The sequence below is a fragment of the Somniosus microcephalus genome, chromosome 28 (genome assembly GCF_052327205.1).
Source record: "Somniosus microcephalus isolate GS21.2 chromosome 28, FLI_Smic_1.0, whole genome shotgun sequence".
Classification (NCBI taxonomy): Eukaryota; Metazoa; Chordata; class Chondrichthyes; order Squaliformes; family Somniosidae; genus Somniosus; species Somniosus microcephalus.
In genome coordinates, this window is record NC_141014.1 from 46593858 (window position 1) to 46611386 (window position 17529).

General features: G+C 46.3%; 2 protein-coding genes and 1 long non-coding RNA gene across 3 annotated transcripts in view; all 3 read left to right on the forward strand.

The window, feature by feature from the left end:
• Positions 1 to 17529, forward strand: part of LOC147099747 (ferritin heavy chain, oocyte isoform-like) — a 412482-nt gene that overhangs the window by 118796 nt on the left and 276157 nt on the right. The gene's annotated exons all lie outside the window — the stretch shown is intronic.
• LOC147099751 (ferritin heavy chain, oocyte isoform-like) overlaps positions 1 to 17529 on the forward strand; it is a 273112-nt gene that overhangs the window by 13393 nt on the left and 242190 nt on the right. The gene's annotated exons all lie outside the window — the stretch shown is intronic.
• On the forward strand, positions 14218 to 15020 carry LOC147099752 (uncharacterized). Its single transcript, XR_015073920.1, has 2 exons — positions 14218 to 14339; positions 14703 to 15020. It is a non-coding gene; the product is annotated as an uncharacterized LOC147099752 (long non-coding RNA).

The following is a 17529-nucleotide window of genomic DNA, read 5'->3' on the forward strand; positions in this document are numbered from 1 at the left end:
AACTCGCCACTGTTAGGACTGACCCTCATGTAAGTTCTTGAAGCTGTAATGTGGGCATTTGTTAAGTTGGAGGTGGTGGTACCGTGAGCCTATTCAAAAGATCTTCACGCCCAATAGCTTTGTGTTGGTGCCTTTTAGGTTTTTGAGTGGTGGGAGGTTGGCCTACTGTGGACATTGACCAGTGAATGTGTCCCAGTGATTTTAGGATCTATGCCCCTATTCTGCAGGCAGTTTAATCTAATGATGCAGTAATTCCATTAATCTCAATTGCACCACAACACTATCCTGCAATCCAAGTGGATTGAACTCTTTCGGGAAGCTAGGATGTTCCTTGAAATCTGCTGCTGGACATAACTAGTTTCCCCCTCTTTCCAGTTGTGTGACTTCCTGGAGACCCACTACTTGGATGAGCAAGTGAAGATGATCAAGAAGCTTGGAGATCACATCACCAACCTGAAGAGACTGGGAGCCCCTGAGAATGGCATGGGGGAGTACCTGTTTGACAAGCACACCCTGGGGGAAGAGTGACTGCAGGGATGAAGCCTATTGTGTTTAGTACTTGTATTTATAATTGTGTGCGAGACGCCTGTCCTGTAGGGAATGATGGCTTGTGACTTTGTGCAAGAGCTGAGAGACCTGGGCTCTTAATGTGAAATGTCACTAACTGTAAATAAACTGTTCTATATTTGACTGGATTTTGTCTCCTTGTAAATTTTAGTGGTTTTTGTTCCAGTTAACATAACTTGGTTACATTTCCAGTATTACACTGGGCTGTGCAGCAGTGTTGTCATGGGATTTGGTCATAGAATGGTTACAGCACAAGAGGCCTGTCGAGCCCATGCTGGCTCTCTGCAGGAGCACTTTGGCTAGTACTATACCCTACCCTTTCTGTGGAGCCCTGCCATTTTATCCTTCAGGTACTTGTCTAATTCCCTTTTGGAAACAGAGATTGAGTCTGCCACCATCACCCTCTCAGGCAGTGCATTCCACATCCTAACCACTCGCTGCGTTCAGTTTTTCCTCATGTTGTCTTTGGGCCCCCTTCCAATCGCCTTAAATCTGTGTCCTCTGGTTCTCGACCCTCCCACCAATGGGAACAGTTCTATTTATTTTTTTGGCAGGGTAATTTTGATCTATTTAACTTTGATATTCTATGTATTTCTAAGAAATTTGTCGATCTTGTGTTGCAAACAAACTGCAATGATGTAATACAACAGCTTAATGTACAAAGGTGTGTTCAGCCAAATGAGCTAATGGGACCAGGGACCCCTGAAGCTTGGTAAGAAGTAGGTTTTAGAGTCTTAAAGGAGGCAGAGAGGTTTAGGGAGGGTATTCCAAAGCTTGGGCTCTAGGCAGTTAAATAGAAGTACTTGCTGCCATGGTGATGAATATTCCCCCTGCCCTTGAGAGCTTGAGAGTTATAATTTAGCCATTACAATGAAATACAAGTTATAATAAACACAAGGATGATTTGCTGTGACTGTGTTCTGTCATTTCAGTCCAATGAAGAGAAAGCTCTGGTTTCGCATTCTCTAAGAATTATATTTTCCCTGGGGAAGAGCAGTTTGTATTCTGTAAACTGCTACCGATCCCCATCAATCATTAGCGGGGGTAACTCCGTTAACAAACTCACCACTGCCGCTATAGCCTTTCTGGGCAGAGAAACAAATAACTGCTGCACAGACCAGCAATGTTGGAGCTCACTGAACTCATGATAAGGGGATTACAATTGATGTGGTGGTGGAGGAGAATCAACAATTGCCATATCGGCTTGCTATCCGCATAACATAATTAGAAGCAGGAGTAGGCCATGCGGCCCTTGAGCCTGCTCCACCATTCAATAAACTCATGGCTGATCTTCAATCTCACCTCTACTTTCCAGCCCGATCTCCATATCCCTTGATCACACTACAATCTAAAAATCTATCTGAGCCTTGAATATAGTTAATAGTTCAGCATCCACAGCCCTTTGGGGTAGAGAATTTGAAAATATCTTACTGGGAAACTGTGAGTACCCTACTGGGCTTTGTTCTGGGACCACTCTCCTTCCCCCTCCCCCACCATGTTTGACTAACCTGCCAACACTCATGGTCTTGGGTAAGGTATTGGAGGACGAGGAATACGTGCGGAACTGTATTCCCACAAAATATAATCCTTCCGGAAGGAGTAAATGTATTTCATTAAATGCACAAAGTAAAACCCCCAAGTTAAATAGATACTTCTCCTGAAACTCTCTTCCCCCCTCCCTGCCTGTTCCATCAATGTATAAACCCAATACCGGCAGCTCCTCCATAAATGTATTGATTGGTATTCAGGCCCATTGTGCAGTTCATACCAAATAGCAATCATCCTTTCCAAATCCGACTGCATCTCCATTTGTGTCCTTCACCCCCAGGAATGGATTCATCCGTTGATGATGCTGCAGCTGCAACACGCCAGTGTTTACACGCTAATTTAGGAACTTAGCTGAGAACTGCAGCCGGTGCAATGAAATTGCCATCTTCAGCCATTCCACGTTGATGTCTTTGCATCTCTCGGAGGCATTTCTGGGGTATCTGAGTCCCCACATTTCACACGATAATGAGCCGCAATTCTACGAGTCGGGATGGGTTTGCGTGCTGACGGGTTTCATGGCTTCATGTTTCAGACAAAACAAAGTCTTCAGCTCACTCGATGTGAAAAACTTTACAGGCGCCCGTGTTTTAAGAATTACATCGAATTTACAGCACAGAAACTGGCCATTCGGCCCGACTGCTCCGTGCCGGTGTTTATGCTCCACACGAGCCTCCTCCCGCCCTTCTTCATCTAATCCGATCAGCATATCCTTCTATTCCCTTCTTTCCAAACTTCCCCTTAAATGCATCTCTGCTCTTCGCCTCAACTACTCCATGTGGTAGCGAGTTCCACATTCTCACCACTGAAGAAGTTGCTCCTGAATCCCCTGTTAGATTTATTAGTGACTATCTTATATTTATGGCCCTCAGTTCTGGACTCCCCCACAAGTGAAAGCATTTTCTTTCCATCTAGCTTATCAAAACACCTTCATAATTTTAAAGACCTCCATTAGGTCACCCTTCAGCCTTCTTATTTCTAGAGAAAAGCGCCCCAGCTTGTTCAGTCATTCCTGATAGATATAACCTCTCAGTTCTGCTATCATCCTTGTAAATCAAATGTGCACCTTCTCCAGTGCCTCTATATCCTTTTTGTAATATTCTCCTTCGAGCAGAAAAGGCTAAGAGGAGATTTGATAGAGGTGTTTAAAATCATGAAGGGTTTCGAAAGAGTAAATAAAGAGAAACTGTTTCCAATGGCTGAAGGGTCGCTAACCAGAGGACACAGATTTAAGATGATTCGCAAAAGAACCAGAGGCGACAGGAGGAAAAACGTTGTTACACAAGGAGTGGTTAGGATTGGGAATGCGCTGCCTGATGGGGCGGTGGATACTGATTCAATAGTGGCCTTCAAAAGGGAATTGGATAAATACTTGAAGTAGAAAAAAGTTCCAGGTTCCTGGGGAAAGAGCGGGGGAGTGGGACTAACTGGATTGCTCTTTGAACGAGCCGGGACAGACTCGATGGGCTGAATGGCCTCCTTCTGTGCTGCACTATTCTATGATTCTATGGAGACCAGAACCGTGCACCGTACTCCAAGTGTAGTCTAACCGAGGTTCTATACCAATTTAACACGTTGAACTCGGGTGCGGTTCGGCTGCAAGCACTCCCCGCACTGAGGTCAGAACGGCACTAATGGTAACTGTTTGCATCTCACAAAATCTATGAGGTCGACGTTCACCCCGCTCCGTGCCGATACATTTCCTACAGTCTGACTACAAAGAAGCACAGCCCTGGTAGCAGCTCCCCGAGTGACGGGCTAGAAAATACACAGAGAAACATAGAAGATTGGAGCATCAGTCGGCCATTCGGCAACTCGAGCCTGTTCAGCCATTTAATGAGATCGTGGCTGATCATCCAAATTCAGTACCCTGTCCCTGCTTTCTCCCCATATCCCTTGATCCCTTTAGCCTCAAGAAATGTATTCAAATCCTTCTTGAATATATTTAATGAATTTTCCTCAACTGCCCTGTGTGGCAGAGAATGTCACAGGTTCACCACTCTCTGGGTGAAGAAATTCCTCCTCATCTCAGTCCTAAATGGCTTCCCACTTATCCTTAGACTGTGACCCCTGGTTCTGGACTCTCCGCCATCGGGAACTTGCCTGTTTTTTCTGGAAGAGAAATTTCTGTCTTTACATCCGAAGGGATTGTGTGATGGGGAGAAATATTTAATGGAAAGTCAAGCCTCATGGGTCCCGGTTCTACAGAATCTGAAAATGTGAAATGAATAATACTCTGGTGTATGTTCCATAACACACAAAGATGTTTCCAATCAATTTATTCCATTTTTAGAATATTAATTCACGGGATGTGGGCGTCGCTGTCAACGGCCAGAATGTATTGCTCGGCGCGAGTCGCACTGGAGAAGGTGGGGGTGAGCCGCCTTCTTGAACTCCGTGCGGTGAAGGTACTCCCACAATGCTGTTAGGCAGTGAGTTCCAGGATTTTTACCCAGCGACGATGAAGGAACGATTGTAGGAAAATTCATCGATAGCGAAGGATGATTCTCAGCACCTTGAGCTTTAGAAAAGCAGCAAATTGTCATTTAATTCAAATGAGAGCATCAAACAACGAGAGATTTTCCGATTTGAAGAAGGTCAAGGAACCCAAAAGCAGTGACATCACCGAGACTGATCTCCCAAACCTGCCGGATTTCCATAGCTCTGATTGGCTCTGGGTCCCCCCCCCTCCTCCCCCACACCCCCTCTCCTTTGTTAATTGGTGCCTGGATTCAGGAAAGATTCCTGATTGGCTCTCAGGGATTGTCAATCATCATTGGTGATGTCATTCCTTGTTTGAATGCAGGCTGTCCCAGTAGTATAAATACAAGAGCTTGAGTTAGAAAGGGTTAGTTTTTGAGCTTTCTAGGTGCTAGTGAGCAGTAATAGTATAACAGGAAATAGTGAAGATGGCCTCCCAAGTACGTCAGAACTACCACAAGGACTGTGAGGATGCTGTCAACAAGCAAATTAACATGGAGCTCTATTCCTCCTATGTTTATCTTTCCATGGTGAGTCTTGTATTCCTTGTTGCTGTATTCTTAAAAGCTGGACATTCTGTAGTTCCATGAACTGGCTTTCAACTATATTTCTCTTGACTTCCTTACCTGGGGAAGCAATCTTTGAGCAGTGAGTACTTCAGGGTGAGCTTGTTGTGTTGATGGCCTGCTCCTTGTAGCAGCTGCACTCTGTTGAGCAGGTTTAATATATGGAACGAGCTCAGCTGCTGCCTGAGTTTGTAACAGAAGAGCACAAACCTGGTCAAGTGACTGTTGGTGCTTGTTGATATGAAACAAAGTTCAGTTTCAGTGGGGTGACTGTAGTGAGTGACATGATGGCAGGTCCTCACTAGCTTTCTCTTTAACTGGAAGTGAAGTTCTGGGAATTCTGGTGTTGAAGCCTTGTTCACTGTGCCTAGATCACTTTGGCTACAAGGCACTTTGGGAGGTAGTCAATGAAGTCACCTGTTATGTGGGAAATGCAGCAGCCAATTTGTGCACAGTAAGCTTGCACAAACAATGAGACTCATCAGATCATCTGTTTTGGTTGAGGGATAAATATTGGCCTGGGAATCTGGAGAGAACTCCCCTGTTCTCTGAAGTAGTGCCTTGAGATCTTTCACATCCACCTGAGGACAGACAGGGCCTCTGTTTAACATCTCATCTGAATGACTGACTGACTGACTGGAAGTAGAGGAGGGACTACTTATCCAGCAGTAGAGTTTAGTTTGACTGGTCATGAAATATAATCCTGAACTGTAGTTTATAGTTTTTATTTGTTGGTTGACTGTTTCATCCTGGTTCTTGGGAGGAGAAGCTGGCCAACATGTTCAGATTAGTGAAGTGAATTGCATTTTGCTAGTTAACCAATGGTATCTTCAGGATCAAGGGAGAAGCCAGGGACAGGGTACTTGTTTGGATGATCAGCCATGATCTCACTAAACGTTGGAACAGGCTCAAGGGGCCGAATGGCCTACTACTGCTCCTATCTTCTATGGTTCTATCTATTTTTGCAAGATTAAGAACTCACTAGCTAACTAGGAGTAAATATAATCTTGCATTGTATATGAAGATCTAGGTCTGCTGAAGCTGTTTAAAATTCTCTCCACAGTCCTATTACTTTGACCGGGATGATGTTGCCCTGCGTCACTTTGCCGAGTTCCTCAAGGAGCAGTCACATGAGAAACACGAGGATGCTGAGAAACTGATGAAATTCCAGAATCGGCGTGGAGGCCGAATCATCTTGGAGGACATCAAGGTTGGATTCAATAAATGAGTGGCCTTCTGTCGGGTTCCCCTTGTTTCCAATACTTTCTAAAGCAATTAGTTCCAATTTGAATCCATGGTTCTGGTGGCTTAATGCTGTCATTCTATATTCCTGTGACACATTGGTTCATGGTAACATGGATTTCTGGCTGCTTTTCACCCCTGTTTTCCTTGTGCTGTCTTGTGTCTTTTTTGTTTAATTCATTGTAAGTGAACTGTGACTTTCACCTTCAGAAACCAGAGCAGGATGAGTGGAGCAATGGTCTGGAGGTGATGCAGAGAGCTCTGCAGATGGAGAAGAATGTCAACCAGAGTCTGCTGGATCTGCACAAACTCTCCACTGGGAGCACTGACCCTCATGTAAGTTCTTGGTGGGTCTTTGGGTATGTTGGAGGTGGTGGAACCTTGCTGTCCTTGAGCCGATTCAACAATCTACATGCCCAATCGCTTTGTGTTGGGGTGTCTCCTGGGTTCTTAAGGGGGTTGGGGTGAGGATGGGATAGTTGGCCTTATGTGGACATTGAGAATAAGTGTGTCGCAGTGGTTCCAGGATCTAAGCATCTATTGTACAGGAATTACTAGATCATTTGAGCAAATTTACATCATCTCAATTACACCACTTGACTATCCTCCAGTCCAAGAGGATTAAAATCCCAACTCTAGAGGAAGTGGGGGGAGCTTGGATGTTCCTTGATATCTGCTACTGGCCATAACTAGTTTCACTTTGTTTCTTTCAGTTGTGTGACTTCCTGGAGACCCACTACTTGGATGAGCAAGTGAAGATAATCAAGAAGCTTGGAGATCACATCACCAACTTGAAGAGACTGGGAGCCCCTGAGAATGGCATGGGAGAGTACTTGTTTGACAAGCACACCCTGGGGGAGAGTGACTGAAGCTTATTGTGTTCAGTACTCGTGTTTATATAATTGTGTGGGAGACCCTGTCCTTCAGGGAATGATGGGTTGTGTGACTTTGTACAAAGAGCTGTGAGACCTGGGCTCTGTAATATCAACTGTCACTAACTGTAAATAAACTGTCCAACATTGGACTGGATTTTGTCTCCTTGTAAATTTGAGTGGTTGCTTATTTTCTGATAACATTTGGTTGTCTTCAGACAAGAGCTACGCTGGGCTGTGTCCTCTGAGATGGTGTGCGTTGGCGACGTATTTCTTCCACCAGCTGCACGGCCTCAATTACGCCACGCAGCTCCTGTTTGTGAAAGTGGGCGGCATGCGTGCCAGCCTGCGGGAGCTGCCTGTCTTCTACCAGGAACTGCTATGGGTTTGGAACTATGTCGCTTCCAGGCGGAACTCTCCCCCCGTCGGGAGCGGCGGCTCTCCTGCGGGAGCCGTTGCTCAGGAATCCACACCTCCACGACTGTGGGTTCGGGTGGCTGGCGGCGTGCAGGGCTGTGCCTGGCAAGGTGACCAGAGTCGGGTATCTGCTCTATGGCGGAGGAGTGGTCTGCATGGCGCCGGAGGAGCTGGCACGGCGCCTGTCCTGGGCCAACGTCCGGCTCGCAGTCAAAGCCATGGAGTCAGTGAAAGTGGCACTGGGCCCCGGCTCCACTAGGTGTATCGCGGCGGCTTAAGCACGGGGGCGATCCCGTCCGAGCTCACCCCCGTTCAGACGGAGTTCCTAATCGGCGCCCGGCCCCGAAACTCTCCTCGGGAACCGGCTCCTCACAACTTGCGCCGTCTCGAGGAAAGACCCTCCGTGCCTTTTCATTCCGCGCGGAGGAGTTTCCTGTACGGGCTGCTCCTGCACACACACTCCACTTTGCCGTCTGCTGTCTGCACACGCCATGGCGTGGCGTCTTGCTGACCGGCGGTGGCGGAGGTCCCCAATGGAGGGCTCTCTACGCGGGAGTCCTCCCTTGTTCCATCGGGGACTTGGCCTGGAGGGTGTTGCACGGAGCGGTCCTGTGCAATATGGTTTTAAATAGGTTCACGGACTCCCAGGCCGCCTGCATTTTTTGCGGCCTGGAGGAGTCCGTGTTTCACGTTTACATAGAATGTGAGAGGTTGCAGCCCCTCTTTCATTACCTGAAGGGGCTGCTCCTCGCTTTTTTTGGTTGCACTTCAGTCCCACGCTCCTGATCTACGGTCACCCTTGTCGGCCTGGGCCTGGCTAAAAAAGCCATCAATTGGTCCGGGGGGTCGTTCAGCCGGATTGCCTGCCTCTCTTCCGCGGCCATGTTCGTGCCCGGGTGTCCTTGGAGATGGAGCACGCGGTGAACCCGGCACGCTCGAGGCCTCCTGCGACCGGTGGGGACTGGAGTGATTCATCACCCAGCAACCAAATTTCAACTTAATTTGTTAAGTTTCACTTAATGTTTTGAGTTTAGCTAGTCTCTTTGTTTATGGGTTGCTCAAAAAGAGTACACACAGTGATTGCCTCTCTCTTCCTGCAATCCCCCCAATCCTGTCAGCTTAACTCCAACATCCTTTCCCCGGCGGATAGACCAGACTTACCCCAGTACATGTCAAAGACATGGAATGTACTCGTGCAAAAGGTAATATTTATAACATTACAAAAACACACATACACAGTTAACCATCATTTAAAGCTGGCATGAATCTAATAATGGGGGTGAGGCGGACCTACAAATACAAAGGGATCGGGATAGCTGGGTGGAAAATGGCATATAATGTGGGAAAATACAAAAGAATGAGACTAGGGAAAAGAAAGACTTGCATTTCTGTAGCGCCTTTTACGACCACCGGAAGTCTCAAAGCACTTTACAGCCAATGAAGTACTTTTTGAAGTGTAGTCACTGTTGTAATGTAGGAAACATAGCAGCCAATTTGCACACAGCAAGCTCCCACAAACAACACTGTGATAATGACTGGATCATCTGTTTTTGTTATGTTGGTTGAGGGATTAATATTAAAAGAAAGCACAATTTACACTTCATCTAGAGCCATCCTTTGTTTCTTAACCTGTCCCATTACCATCTCCCTTTGCCTTGAATATCTCTCAATGTCTCTTAATCTCTCCTGCCTTCCAGCCTATCACAGACCGTCCCTTTTGTTCTTTCCTCCCCTCCCCCCTTTCCCAGCCTCTTCTCTTGCTTAAGAATCTGTTCCATTTCCGGCTTTTTTCCAGTTCTGACGAAAGGTCATCGACCTGAAACGTTGACTGTTTCTTTCTTCACAGACGCTGCCTGACCTGCCGAGTGTCTCCGGCATTTTCTGTTTTTATTTGAGGGATAAATAGGACAACCCAGCCTATCCAATCTTTCCTCATAGCTAAAATTCTTCAGCCCAGGCAACATCCTCGTAAATCTCCTCTGTACCCTCTCTAGTGCAATCACATCCTTCCTGTAATGTGGTGACCAGAACTGCACGCAGTACTCTAGCTGCGGCCTAACTAGTGTTTTATACATTTCAAGCATAACCTCCCTGCTCTTATATTCTATGCCTCGGCTAATAAAGCAAGTATCCCGTATGCCTTCTTAACCACCTTATCTACCTGTCCAGCTAACTTCAGAGATCTGTGGACATGCACTCCAAGGTCCCTCTGATCTTCTGCACTTCTCAGTGTCCTACCATTTAACCCTTGCCTTGTTAGCCCTCCACAAATGCATGACCTCACACTTCTCCAGATTGAATTCCATTTGCCACTGTTCTGCACACCTGACCAGTCCATTGATATCTTCCTGCAGTCTTCAGCTTTCTTCATTATCAACCACACAGCCAATTTTTGTATCATCTGCAACCTTCTTAATCATACTTCCTACATTCAAGTCTAAATCATTGATATATACCACAAAAAGCAAAGGACCCAGTACTGAGCCCTGCGGAACCCCACTGAAAACAGCCTTCCAGTCACAAAAACACCCTTCGACCATTACCCTTTGTTTCCTGCCTCTGAGCCAATTCTGGATCCAACTTGCCACTTTGCCTTGGATATCATGGGCTTTTACTATTGTGACCAGTCTGCCTTGCAGGACCTTATCAAAAGCCTTACTAAAATCCATATAGATTACATCAAACGCACTACCCTCATCGACCCTCCTCAAAAAATTCAATCAAGTTAGTCAGACATGACCTTCCCTTAACATGTCCATGCTGACTGTCCCTGATTAATCCGTGTCTTTCTAAATGAAGATTTATCCTGTCGCTCGGAAATGTTTCCAATAATATTCCCAACACTGAGGTTAGGCTGACTGGCCTGTAATTATTCGGTCTATCCCATTCTCCATTTTTAAACTTCTTCTTCTCCTTCGGCAGTCCCTCCGAACCGAGGATGACTTGCTTCCACATTTAAAACGAGTTCTCAGGTGACTGATGAGTCCAATGCAGGACCTGCAGTCTCTGTCACAGGTGAGGCAGACGGTGGTTGAAGGGGGCGGGTGGGTGGGGTGCTTGGGTTGACGTGCGCTCCTTGCGCTGCCTGCGCTTAGCTTCCGCTTGCTCCCGGCGCAGAGACTCGATGTGTTCGGCACCTTCCCGGATTCTTCTACTCCACTTTGTGCGGTCTTAGGCCAGGGATTCCCAGGTGTCGGTGGGGATGTTACACTTTTTCAAGGAGGCTTTGAGGGTGTCCTTGATGCACTTCCTCTGCCCACCTGGGGCTCTCTTGCCGTGCCGGAGCTCCGAGTAGAGCGCTTGTTTTGGGAGTCTCGTATCGGGCATGCGGACAATGTGACCCGTCCATCGGAGCTGATCGAGCGTTGTCAAAGCTTCGATGCCGGTGATGTTGGCCTGAGCGCGATCACTGACGTTGGAGTGTCTATCCTGCCAATGGATTTGCAGGATCTTGCGGAGGCAGCGTCGGTGGTACCTCTCCAGTGCTTTGAGGTGCTTGCTGTACATGGTCCCTTTTTAAACAACGGTACCACGTTAGCAGTCCTCCAGTCCTCTGGCACCACACCTGAAGCCAGAGAAGATTGGAAAATGATGGTCAGAGCCTCTGCTATTTCACACGCACTTTCCATTCGCCTGACCCGCTTTGCAGATTCACTGATCTGGTTGGATGTTGCCTCAAACCCACAGATACCTGAAAATGACCAACCCACTGAACCACGCAGAACTATTAAAAAGACACTGACTCGCAAACAACGGAGGATTCAATTAACCTGGGCAAGGTGGCCCTCAACTGGTCCAGGCAGAGCGCGGTCGATGGGGTGGGGGGTGTTCGCTCCGGCTGCCCGCCTCTCTTCCGTGGCTACAACCAATGCCTGGGTGTCCCTGAAGAGGGAGCACGCAGTGTCTGACGGTTCCCTTTGAGGCTTTCCCTAACCGGTGGGCACCAGAGGGACTGGAGTGCAGAGTGGATCCAGGGAACTCAATTATAATTTAAAAGGTTTTTATTTTAGTTTTGTCATAATTTGAAACTTATTGTTTGTGCCCCTTTAAAAAGGGGGTAACTTATGGTTTAAATGTTTCTGATTGATGATTTAATCGTCCCAATGGATTAGCCGAAAGATAAGCCTGTGATTCCAGATATTCAAACTGTGTTTGAGGAAAGTCAGGGCGATTGGGATCCTTCTTTTTTTTCTATAAATTTAAATGCCCCAGCTGCTGTGGATGGATTTCAACTCACGTCCCATTAATCAAAGCCTCTGGATGACTAGTTCAGTCAATTTACCACGAGGCTACTGTTCCCTTCCCTTGGGGTCCTTATTGCCTTGTCAGCCAATGACACTCATTTTTCAAAGTTCTGATTGGCTCTGGGAGTCATCTCCCCGCCTCCCTTTACTTGATTGGTGCTCTGAGAGAGGCTGCCACTTCTGATTGGGTATTGAGGAATGTCACTCATCATCTAGGCGGCCACGCCCTGGATTATCCAGCGGTATAAATATTAGGAGTTTGGTTAAATCTCAGTTTCTTACTTCAACAAAGCTTAGATTTTTAAAATAAAACTAATAATTAGGATGGCTTCTCAAGTGTGTCAGAACTACCACAAGGACTGTGAGGATGCTGTCAACAAGCAGATCAACATGGAGCTCTATTCCTCCTATGTTTATCTCTCCATGGTGAGTCTTGTATTTCTGACCACTTCACAATGGAGACTATGTAATGTGACTTTACTAAATTCTGTGCTGTATCTAGCCCACCCCTCAATCTATGCACAGTAAATTCATTTTTTAAAGCTATAATAATGCAATTTATCAGCTTGTGTATGCATTAACAAACTGCCTCTCCAGGTCCTTGCAATAGCTGAACCTTATTCTGAGTATCTTAATGACTCTCTCCTGGGCTCTTGTGAGGGTGTTGAAGATTATATTTGGAATACACTCTGCATTCAATGTGTGGCATTCAGAATTCTTATCCTCACTTCTAAATCACCCCATGGCTTTTTCCTACCTTGCTTTTGCAATGAGGGGATGTAATCTTCAAATTAGAAGTAGCCCATTTAGGAGGGAAGTCAGGAAGCACTTTTTCACACGAGGGTGGTGGAAATCCGGAACGCTTTCTTTTCCTGCCCTCCCATCCCGCAAGCTGTGGATGCTGGGACAATTGGAGCTTTCAAGACAGATGTTTTGTTGGGTAAGGGTCTCCAGGGAGATGGAGTAAAGCTACAGGTCAGCAATGACCAAATTGAATGGTGGAGCAGGCTTGGGTGGCTGAATGGCCTACTCCTGTTCCTAATATTCTTAACCTCCTAGTTTTAAGTACTAGTTTGTGCCCTTCTGTCTTTTTCTCTAGCTCCCTTTGCTTTAATGGTGGTAAATCCTTCAGCCACTTTGACCCTACTCAGGGGAACTCTCCCTTAACTCCTCTGCTTTCCTACTTCTTGACCATGACCAAGCACTTCAAATTCTGAAGGTTTATGAACCTTTATTCCTTGGTATCACATACCTTGATTAGTGTTGAAGGTGCTAAATTAATGCTGCTTGTGGTAATTTTAGTTCATGGGATGAATGTAGCCAGTAAGACTCAGACCAGTTTCTCTTTGATGTACTACATATTGTGCACTGTGACTAGACTCTACTTTAACGGGTTTGTTTAGTGCCCCTTGGCATTAGATCTGGGCCAATATTTGCAAGTTACTATTTAATCTGCTCCCACCACCCTTTCAGGCAGCGCATGCACTTGAGTTTCCTCCTGTAGCCTTTGGTTCTTTTGCCATTTCCATTGGCCAGTTCCCCTATTGCTAGGGGTAAGATTGTCCACTCGCTACCAGGTTAGTGCAGTAAGTAGGCCTGTGCTAGTTTTCATGTACAACGAGTTCAGTGAGACTTGAACCCTTTGAAAGAAAGCATAATCCAGGTTGGCTTTATGTACGATACCCATGATTGATCTGCTTTGGGATACCCAACTACTTTTCTGATCTCTCCATAGTCCTTCTACTTTGACCGGGATGATGTTGCCCTGCGTCACTTTGCCGAGTTCTTCAAGGAGCAGTCACACGAGGAACGGGAGCACGCGGAGAAACTGATGAAATTCCAGAATCGGCGTGGAGGCCGAATCATCTTGGCGGACATCAAGGTTTGGCTCAATAAACGAGTGACCTTCTGTCTGGGTCCCCGTAGACTGATTGTTTCAAATACTTTCTAAAGCAATTTGTTCCAATTTATAACAAACAGGCCATTTGACCAAGTGGGTCCATGATGGAGTGTATCCTGCACGAACCACCTCCCACCGTGCTTCATCTAACCCTATCTGCATATCCTTCTATACACTTCTCCCTAGTACTTATCTAGCTTCCCCTTAAATACATCTGTGATTTGACTCCAGTAGTTGTGTTGGCTTAATGCCGTAGTTCTATTTTCTTCTAACACATTGGTTCATGGTAAAATTAGATATTTGCACCCCTAATTTCCTTCAATACTTTCTTGTTTGTTTATTCCATTATACAGTGAACTGTCTGAATTTCCCTTTCCAGAAACCAGAGCAGGATGAGTGGAGCAATGGTCTGGAGGCGATGCAGAGAGCTCTGCAGCTGGAGAAGAATGTCAACCAGAGTCTGCTGGATCTGCACAAACTCGCCACTGATAGGACCGACCCTCATGTAAGTTCTTGATGCTGTAATGTGGGCATATGTTCAGTTGGAGGTGGTGGAAACTTGAGCCTATTTATAAGATCTTCACGCCCAATAGCTGTGTTGGTGCCTTTTTTAGGTTTGAGTGGTGGGAGGTTGGCCTACTGTGGACAGTGACTAGTAAATGTGTCCCAGTGATTCTAGGATCTATGCCCCTATTGTGCAGGAAGTTTAATCTAATGATGCAGTAATTCCATTAATCTCAATTGCACCACTAGACTATCCTGCAGTCCAAGTGGATTAAACACTCTGGGGGGGGGGGGGGGGTGGGGGAAGCTAGGATGTTCCTTGAAATCTGCTGCTGGACATAACTAGTTTCCCTCTTTTCCCCAGTTGTGTGACTTCCTGGAGACCCACTATTTGGATGAGCAAGTGAAGATGATCAAGAAGCTTGGAGATCACATCACCAACCTGAAGAGACTGGGAGCCCCTGAGAATGGCATGGGAGAGTACCTGTTTGACAAGCACACCCTGGGGGAAGAGTGACTGCAGGGATGAAGCCTATTGTGTTTAGTACTTGTATTTATAATTGTGTGCGAGACTCCTGTCTTGTAGGGAATGATGGCTTGTGACTTTGTGCAAGAGCTGAGACCTGGGCTCTTAATGTGAAATGTCACTAACTGTAAATAAACTGTTCTATGTTGGACTGGATTTTGTCTGCTTGTAAATTTTAGTGGTTTTTGTTCCAGTTGGCATAGTGGTTAGCACTGTTGCCTCACAGCGCCAGGGACCCGGTTTCGAATCCGGCCTCGGGTGAATCTTTGTGTGGAGTTTGCACATTCTCCCCGTGTTTGCGTGCGTTTCCACCGGGTGCTCTGGTTTCCTCCCACAGTCCAAAGATGTGCGGGTTAGGTTGATTGGCTATGATAAATTGAACCTTAGCGTTAGGGGGGATTAAATACGTGGGGTTACGGGGATAGGGTGGGATATGTGTTGGTGTAGGGGTTATGGGGATCGAGTGGGATGTGTGTCGGTGCAAGCTCGATGGGCCGAAATGGCCTCTATCTGCACTGTGGGGTTTCTGTGATGTTCTGTGAACTTGCTTACATTTCCAGTATTACACTGGGCTGTGCAGCAGTGTTGTCATGGGATTTGGTCATAGAATGGTTACAGCACAGGAGGCCATTCGGCCTGTCGAGCCCATGCCGGCTCTCTGCAGGAGCACTTCGGCTAGTACCACACCCTGCCCTTTCTGTGGAGCCCTGCCATTTTTTCCTTCAGGTGCTTGTCTAGTTCCCTTTTTGGAAACCGAGATTGAGTCTGCCTCTATCAACCTCAGGCAGTGCATTCCAGATGCTGACCGCTCGCTCTGTTCAGTTTTTCCTCATGTCGTCTGTGGGCCCCCTGCCAATCACCTTAAATCTGTGTTCTCTGGTTCTCGACCCTTCCACCAATGGGAACAGTTCTTTTTTTTTGCCGCGGTAATTTTAATTTATTTAACTTAGATATTCTATGTATTTCTTGGATATTTGTCAATCTTGTGTTGCAAGCAAACTGCAATGTTGTAATACAACAACTTAATGTACAAAGGTGTGTTCAGCCAAATGAGCTAATGGGACCAGGGCCCCTTGAAGTTTGGTCAGAATTCGGTTTTAGAGTCTTAAAGGAGGCAGAGAGGTTTAGGGAGGGTATTCCAAAGCTTGGGGTCGAGGCAGTTAAATAGAAGTACTTGTTGCCATGGTGATGAATATTCCCCCTGCCCTTGAGAGCTTGGAGAGTTATAATTTAGCCACTACAATGAAATACAAGTTATAATAAACACAAGGATGATTTGCTGTGACTGTGTTCTGTCATTTCAGTCCAATGAAGAGAAAACTCTGGTTTAGCATTCTCTAAGAATTATATTTTCCCTGGGGAAGAGCAGTTTGTATTCAGTAAACTGCTACAGATCCCCATCAGTCATTAGCGGGGGTAACTCTGTTAACAAACTCACCAGTGCCGCTATAGCCTTTCTGGGCAGCGAAACAAATAACTGCTGCACAGACCAGCAATGTTGGAGCTTACTGAACTCATGATAAGGGGATTACAATTGATGTGGTGGTGGAGGAGAATCAACAATTGCCATATCGGCTTGCTATCCACATAACATAATTAGAAGCAGGAGTAGGCCATGCGCCCCTTGAGCCTGCTCCACCATTCAATAAAATCATGGCTGATCTTCAATCTCACCTCTACTTTCCAGCCCGATCTCCATATCCCTTGATCACACTACAATCTAAAAATCTATCTCAGCCTTGAATATAGTTAATGGTTCAGCATCCACAGCCCTTTGGGGTAGAGAATTCAAAGGTTTCTTACTGGGAAAGTGTGAATACCCTATTGGGCTTTGTTCTGGGACCCCTCTCCTTCCCCCCTCTCCCACCATGGTTGACTAACCTGCCAACACTCATGGTCTTGGGTAAGGTATTGAAGGATGAGGAATCCGTGTGGAACTGTATTCCCACAAAATATAATCCTTCTGGAAGCAGTAAATGTATTTCATTAAATGCACAAAGGACAACACCCAAGTTAAATAGATACTTCTCCTGAAACTCTTTCCCCCTCCCTGCCTGTTCCATCAATGTATAAACCCAATACCGGCAGCTGCTCCTTAAATGTATTGATTGGTATTCAGGCCCATTGTGCAGTTCATACCAAATAGCAATCATCCTTTCCAAATCCGACTGCATCTCCATTTGTGTCCTTCACCCCCAGGAATGAATTCATCCGTTGATGATGCTGCAGCTGCAACACGCCAGTGTTTACAAGCTAATTTAGGAACTTAGCTGAGAACTGCAGCGGGTGCAATGAAATTGCCGTCTTCCGCCATTCCACGTTGATGTCTTTGCATCTCTCAGAGGCATTTCTGGGGTATCTGAGTCCCCACATTTCACACGACGATGAGCCGCAATTCTACGAGTCGGGATGGGTTTGCGTGCTGACGGGTTGGATGGCTTCATGTTTCAGACAAAACAAAGTCTTCAGCCCACTCGATGTGAAAAACATTACAGGAGCCCGTGTTTTAAGAATTACATTGAATTTACAGCACAGAAACAGGCCACTTGGCCCGACTGCTCCGTGCCAGTGTTTATGCTCCACACGAGCCTCCTCCCGCCCTTCTTCATCTAATCCGATCAGCATATCCTTCTATTCCCTTCTTACCAAACTTCCCCTTAAATGC